The sequence below is a fragment of the Coregonus lavaretus genome (assembly GCF_964263955.1).
Source record: "Coregonus lavaretus genome assembly, chromosome: 40".
NCBI lineage: Eukaryota > Metazoa > Chordata > Actinopteri > Salmoniformes > Salmonidae > Coregonus > Coregonus lavaretus.
In genome coordinates, this window is record NC_140027.1 from 10,275,144 (window position 1) to 10,283,309 (window position 8,166).

The 8,166-nt window shown below is 40.7% G+C and overlaps 1 long non-coding RNA gene across 1 annotated transcript; it reads right to left on the reverse strand.

Moving 5' to 3' along the window:
* Positions 1 to 6,990: 6,990 nt before the first annotated feature.
* LOC311113733 lies at positions 6,991 to 7,948 on the reverse strand. Its single transcript, XR_014611030.1, has 4 exons — positions 7,882 to 7,948; positions 7,532 to 7,617; positions 7,358 to 7,423; positions 6,991 to 7,216 (listed from the first exon to the last, which is right to left on the reverse strand). It is a non-coding gene; the product is annotated as an uncharacterized lncRNA (long non-coding RNA).
* Positions 7,949 to 8,166: the final 218 nt, after the last annotated feature.

Below are 8,166 nucleotides of genomic sequence, written 5' to 3' on the forward strand. Positions count from 1 at the left end.
GCTTCCCTGATGTGTTAGACACTGATGCCCCCCTGTGGCTAAATTTGGAAGCCAGGACCACAATAAATACCACTACTTTTATCCAAAGCAGAGTGCCCAAACAAATTGACAGACAACAACTTTGTTTTGAGAAACTCTTTAAGAACTCTAAACTACATTAAGCATATTTATAAGGTGCCTGATGCCTCTGTATACACCCTAATATGTTTTAATCATTATTTTGTTCCATCCCCGTCTGATAAGTTATTGTTGAATGGAAGAAGAAGCGTCTGGACACAATTGAAAACCTATACATAGACAAGCAATTTGCATCATTTAATCAGTTAAAATAACACATTTGAACTCTCTAATTAAAAAACGTTCCCACAATTTACAAGTCAGACACTATATCAAAGGGAAAATTCCAAACTTTGAAACCATCCATGTGCAACCCCACTGGCCACACACTGGTTGAATCAACATTGTTTCCACGTCATTTCAATGAAATAACGTAGAACACCAATGTGGAATAGATGTTGAATTGACGTCTGTGCCCAGTGGGACACTCATTTTATGACCTGTTAAAGCGCCCTCCCAACTCAGAACACCTAGTCTCCCAGTTTGTATCATTTTTCTCCAACTATATGGAGGCCTCTACTAGTCATCTCGAGGAGGCCTGGGGTGAAAAGCCAATATTGAGATTTTGGATGAGATCTGGTGTGAAGCCCTGTCTAGAATTTGCTCTTGTTCCATTAATGGCAGGTATCAATTGACACAATATAACTCATGCACAGACTTCACTACTCCAAAATCTAACTACATAGAATCTAGCCCCAGGTTTCCCCAATATGTGACAGATGTAAAACCTCAATGGGCTCATGTAAAACCTCAGAGGGCTCATTGACTCATCTTTTTTGGATCTGCCTCCTACTAAATGACTTCTGGGTGAAATGTTGTTGAATCGAATTCAAAGGTGTATGAGAGGGCCATTCAACTTGACCCAAATTCGTACTCTACTGAACTATACTATACTATACTATACTATACTATACTATACTATACTATACTATACTATACTCAAGATTGCTCTACTGCTCTAGTGGTATTGAGACCATTCTGTCTTTAACTCATCATGGTCTCAACTCACTGGGTCTGGATCTTGGGACCTTAGTCTTTGGTTGGTCTGTGGTCCGCGGATTCAAATAGTTGGTGTTATTCATTGTGGTCACTGGATGGCGGTGATGTTGCCTTAAGCCATTTGCAAACCATAGGCAAACCAATTTGAAGAAGAAGACAATGCTCTTTGATCACTGGCTGATCGCTCCCAACCCATAGGAATGTTCTCTATGTATCTATTAATCCACCGTATTTCTTTACATTTCTTGAAAAAAACAACCTGATATGATAATATACATTAAACACAAAGATCATTATTTATATTTTGGATTATTGAAGGACAGGGACATCTATAATGTCCCAACATGCCAAAAAGTACAGCAGAGAGCACAGAAGCAATGGTTAAACCTTATGGTTAAACCTTCAATAAACATGTAGTTTTCGTCATCACTATCTGATCGGGATTTGTTGTGTCATAAAATAGGTTTGTTATCAGCCCTCTGTGTCACATTGGCCCCTCCCTGTATGCAAATTGATCTAACCTGCCTTGGACCTCCCCTTATGACACAATCTGTTTAAATCAACAGAAAACAGCACACTTTCATAGTCAATAGTTGTAAACTCTCATCATTACAGCCTACTTTTGTTATCCAATTATTTAAGAATGGGTCTAACACTGTCCTGATAACCTGTCCACAGCTGTACAAATAAATATGCAGAGAATCTCTTCCATCCCTAAAAAGTCACCACACAAATGAGCTGAGTATCTGGATGTGTGTAATCAAATCAAATAGCACATTTCAGACATGAATGCAACACAATTCACATAAAAAAGAACAAATAAAAACAATGAAAATATTTATTATACAACAAACATAAGAGGATAAATGTGCGGCCAGATTCTCTCTCTGTGCTTTGGCTCCAATAATAAGTGCCTCAGTCTTGTCTTGATTTAGCTGGAGGAAGTTGTGAGCCATCTAAGTATTTAAATCACTAATACAGTCTAATAATTTATCTGTGGAGCTAAAATCCTCTGGTGACACAGAAATGTAAAGTTGTGTATCATCTGCGTAGAAGTGAAAATCAATGCTGTGCTTTCGATAAACGCTGCGAAGGGTTAACGTATATAAACCAAACAGTACCGGATGCAAAATCGAATTTGTGAAACGCCACATGTGATATCTTTTTTCTCTGAGTTACGTTTACCAAGGGTGACAGAAAACTCTCGATCGGTTAAATAGGTCCTAAACCAATTTAGAACTGGACCGGAGAGGCCAACCCACCTCTCATGTCTGTCCAGAAGGACATCATGTCAACAGTGTCGAGTGCAGCACTTAAATCCAAAAGTACAAGGACAGAGAGCTGTTCGGCATCTGTGTTGGCTCTAAGGTAGTTTATCACTTTAACTAAGGCTGTCTCTGTGCTGTGGTGGGCACGAAAACCAGATTGACATTTTCCTAAAATACAGTTGGCACTTAAAAAATCATTTAGCTTAAGAAATATTGGAGATTGGCCGAAAATTGCTGAGAGCTGAAGGATCTAGATTACTTTACTTCAGAAGGGGGTTTACCATAGCAGTTTAGAACAGTGGGGAAAGTGCCTGTGAACAGGGAGTGTATCATCAAACTTCTCATCAGGTATTGCTTGACTGATACCCAGCCTAATGTTTGTCATCTTTTCTCTGAAATATGGCGCAAACTCATCACATTTAGATGTGGAGGAAAGTTCATATTGGTTTGCGGGGGTAAGATTTATCAGACCATTAATGGTTGAGAAGAGCACTCTCAAATTATTCTGATTATTAGTGATCAAGTTGGAAAAATTAGCCCGTCTGGCATTTCTAATTGCCTTGTTATATATATCCAAATTGCTCTCTCAGAATATCATAATGGAACTGCAACTTTGACCTTCTCCACTTTCGCTTTGCCTATTTTGCAATTTCTTTTTAATTGATTTGTTGCTCACGCATCCAAGGGGCATCCAAGGGGCATAATAGGTGATGGTGTATTGTTCATACACTCAATGAAATCTGTAGCAACTGTAGTGTTTCTTAATAATGCATTCAGTATTACCCTGTGCTATGGGCAACAAGGTAGTAAAAAATACACAGTGGTGATCAGATAAAGCAACATCAAAAACAGAGGTTATGATTGCTCTAACATTTAAAAGCGCCATATTCAAAGAGTTTGGGCCACTGCCCGGTGGCAAATGCCTCGAGGTGACCAATAGAATAACAACCAAATTATTTACGTAGCAACCATGATTTCTGACAGTCTCCAATCTATCAGAATGGTAAGAAATGACAGTTTGTATAAACTCACTAGAAGGTGGAGTTAGAGGAACCTAAATTAGGTTACTCAAAATAACCATAGTGCCATTTCTATGGGTTTATATGCTTTCCAAGTCCTCTTTTGCTTATTCTGACAGGGAGGACTGGAGCGCTACCAGACCCTGCCAGTCAGTCTCTAAAACAGTTTGTGATGTTGCTGGAAATAATCCTGGAACCACTTAGGGTGAATCCAGTATCTTTTAAAAAGTGCTTTTATCTCCCACAACAAATCAAAGTTGTCACAAAAGGAGATATTCCTGTCGTTGAAACGTTTCTTCAGGTACTAGTTTAGGGCAACGAGTTGGCAGAAACATTCCTAACCCCTACAATATCATGGGAGGGGGCCAGAGATAATGGTTATCTTCCCTGTGCTAGCGAGGGTGTTAAAAAAAAGGTACACAAGAGCGAGCTGGAGGTCAAGTCAAAGACAGCACAGTGCAGCAATGAAAAGACAGAAAGACACAGACAGAAAGACAAAGTTATTATGTGATTTGTTAAGCCACATTTTATTCCTGATCTAATTTAGGCTTACCTAAATAAAGGGGCTGAATACTGAAGTAATGACTATATTTTAATCATGATTTTTGTTATCCCCCCCCCCCCCAAATAAAAAATTACAAAGTATTTTGTGTAGATTGTTGACAAGAAATGACATATCAATCCATTTCAATCTGACTTTGTACACAATCAAATGTGAAGAAATCCAATGGGTCTGAATATTTTTGGCTCACCAGCCAGTTTATTAGATACACACATCAAGTACCGGGTCGGACCCCACTTTGCCTCCAGAACAGCCTGAATTCTTTGTGGCATTCTACAAGGTGTAGGAAACATTCCATAGGGATGTTGGTCCATGCTGACGCGATGGCATCATGCAGTTGCTGCAGATTGGACGGCGGTACATTCATGCTGTGAACAGCCCATTCCATCTCATCCCAAAGATGCTCTATTGGGTTGAGGTCTGGGGACTGAGCAGGCCACTCAAGTAAACTGAACTCGCTGTCATGTTCCAAGCGATGTTTTTCCACTCCTCAATTGTCCAGTCTTGGTGATCGCTTGCCCACTGGAGCCGCTTCTTCTTGATTTTAGCTGATAGGAGTGGAACCCGGTGTGGTCGTCTGCTGCAATTGCCCATCCGTGACAAGGATCGACGAGTTGTGCGTTCCGATATGCCGTTCTGCACACAACTGTTGTACTGCGCCGTTATTTGTCTGTTTGTGGCCCGCTTGTCAGCTTGCACGATTCTTGACATTCTCCTTCAACCTCTCTCATCAATGAGCTGTTTTCACCCAAATGACTGCCACTGACTGAATGTTTTTTGTTTGTCGCCCCATTCTCGGTAAACCCTAGACCAGCGGTTCCCAAACTAGGTGTCGCGACCCATGCGGGGTCGCCTGATATGGGGTCGCGGGAGAATTTCTAAAATCCTTTAAAAACATATATATATACAAAAAATATATCTAATATCGTCTTTGTATTTCAAAATCATTGTAATGTGGTTAACCTTAAAAATCTTAATGAAAATTATTCATATCTAAATGATACATTTCAACCAGAGAGCGCCCTTAGATCATGGGAAAAGGCCACACTTGACCATTGCACTTGGATCATTCCTACGGTGAATGGCTAGGCCTGCTACAGTATGAAACCACTTGACTTTCTGTGTAATGAAAATAAAATGTGTCTCCTTGCTTATGTAACAGGCATATTTGGGAAACTGAATGCAAGCATGCAGTGAAATACAAAACATTCTACAGATGAGTGACCAAATCAGTGGATTCAGAGGAAAGGATTCTCATTGGAGAGAGAGTCTTTCAAAAGCGAACCATGCCACCTTCCCTCGGCTGTGCATGTTTCTAACAGAAAAGATCATTAGTAAGTGTCCCACACGAGTGATGACTGCTCACCTCCAACGCTTGGAGGAGCAGTTTGGGACTTACTTCCCAATCCGTTTGACTGTGATCCTTGCTCAGTTGGCATGCCGGTAAGTGAAATCGAACAGCTGATCGAGCTGTCATGTGACCGAATGCATTCACAGGTCACTACGGAGGAGTTTTAGTTCCTGACTCAAAGGGAATAAATACCCTGCCGTCTCCTTCTGAGCATTAACAACTGGGAACTGGGAACTCTGACATTTCTCACTTCTAACTTCAGTGCGTTTTAAGACAACTGGGAACTCTGAAAAAAACAAGCTCCGACTGGGAAAATTCATTTTGAACGGTCATCCAACTCAGAATTCCAACTCAAGAACTCGGGCCTCTTTCCAGAACACCGACTTTCCGAAGTGAAGATCACTGACGTCTTGATTTGACTGCGTAATTTTCTGAGTTCCTAGTTGTCTTGAAAGCACCATCAGTGCTCTTGTCTGCATTAAAACCAAATATCAATTCAGGTTGGATGTGACAGCAGAGATGAGGTACACACTGTCGACCAAGCCCCTTTACTTTGAGAAGTTCAGACGGGACATGTATCAAGCACACCCATCTCATTAGTGGTGGTGAGATAAGATACATTATGTCACACCAATTTGCAATTGACTGTCATGACCCCACATTAAAAGTGAATGTCAGTTGAGAAGACCATCAGAAATACTGTTAGAATGTTTTTCTATTGACTGCCATAGCCCCAGATACAAAAGTAAACATTGGCTGTTAGTTACATAATTTTTTCACATGGTTAAGGTCGCGAAAATTTTCAGATATCAAAATGGGGTCGTGGGTCAAAAATGTTTGGGAACCTTGCCCTAGACACTGTCATGCGTGAAAAGCCCAGGAGGGTGTCCGTTTCTGAGATACTGGATAAGCGCAGACAAAGAAATGTTCTAAGATTCTTCCCAATGAGCTCTCCAATCTTATAAAACATTTTAGAAATAGGCTCAGTGTCATTATTGAAAACAGGGATGCCAATAAGTATTACTTGTTTAACAAAATCTCTCAACAACTGTATTAGTATAAAATATAAATGTAAATTTTGGGGGGGACCATACAATACTTTATAGCTCAGTATTGTGTTATTTATTTTAAACAGTCTTTTTTGCTCCTCTTTATCAAGGGAGCCAATAATTGTGTAACTTTCTGTAAGTGATTTCTGACTAACTGTAATTTAAATCAAGGTAAGACAGAGGTCCGCTGTAAAACCCAGGTGTTAATGTCAGTGCAACCAGGTTTAGGAAATCGCTAGCCCTGTTCCCAAAAATGTGTGTGTAAACTAGTGGAGGCTGGTGGGGGGAGCTATAGCAGGACGGGCTCATTGTAATGTCTGGAATGTGATAAATAGAATGGTATCAAACATATGAAACCATGTTTGACTCCGTTCCATTAATTCCATTCAAGCCATTACAATGAGCCCGTCCTCCTGTCGCTCCTCCCACCAGCCTCCTCTGGTGTAAACCCATTTTGAAGGCTCAAACGTAGTTACGCTAGCGACACTGCAATAGACCCAGCGAGTGCAGGCGTATTCATAAGCTGGCTAGGTGGTTTCGTAACAATTGTGAAGTGCATTGTGTGTGGTTTTGTATGGTCATGTTAACATTGTAAAATTGAATGAACAACACTTCTAGACATGTATGCATGAAAGGCCAAGTTTATTGGAGGATCACAATACAACATGTCAACCCTACAACATTGCCATCATGAATGGATGGATGTAGGGCAATGTAGGCTAATATTAGTTATGTTGATTCCATATGGAGACAGGAAAGGATCGTCCGTGACCTCATTCTGGTACCTCATCAGCAATGATAATAATGATGATGATGATAATGATGATGATGATGATGAAAGAACCACCATGCTAATCAACAGGAGACATGGAGTTAGCCTTCACCGTTGTTATAAACCTCTAGTAACTTCTCTTTGGCATGCATGATCTTCAGATAGATAGATAGGCTCAGAGATTGATAGAAACATACAGTAGATAGCTATATGTACATACGTGATGCTTCCTCTTCTGCAATGGCTTTCACAGCTCCATTCTCCGACTTTTCCATGGCACTATCCTCTTGGGGAAGATTTGTCATCATATCAAATTATTTAAGATTAAAACCAACAGTATTAGTAGTACACAAACACACACGCACACGCACACACACACACACAAAATTCGTACCTTTCTCAGAGTTATCGCTATTGAGTGAGCTTGCTAACAGCACGCCCACTAGAGAAAACAGCAGTAACACACTCTGGATCTTCATCCTGAAGCACATAGAACATGGTATGTTAACACACACACACACTGGGTCATCATCCTCTAGCAAATGAGATAAACAGTGTTGTTAGGATGTCACATTATACAGTTGTCCACCAATATACTCTTGTAAGCAACAGTCCACCTACACCAGTCCAGCCTTACACACCTGTCCACCTAAATACTCCTGTCCACCTGTATACACCAGACCACCCTTAGACACCTATCCACCTGTATACATCTGAGAATATGCTCAGTGAAAGCAAACCAACCTCTGATAGTTGGAAGATGCTGACTGATTGATGCCTGGTTGTCTTGGTGATGTCTTCTGGACCTCAGTAGTAGATGAGTGTCTCTCTGCCCCTTGCAGTCCTGTCTTATACTCTTTCTGCAGCTTACTCCCCCACCTGGCCACACCTCTCACAGTCGAATAACAAACAAAATGACATTACAGCCATGACAATAACCACAGTCACACATCCTGGAGTGTATTCCCTCCCTCCAGGCAAAAATAGGCTGAATCAACATTGGGGTTTCCTCGTAATTTAACTGACTTT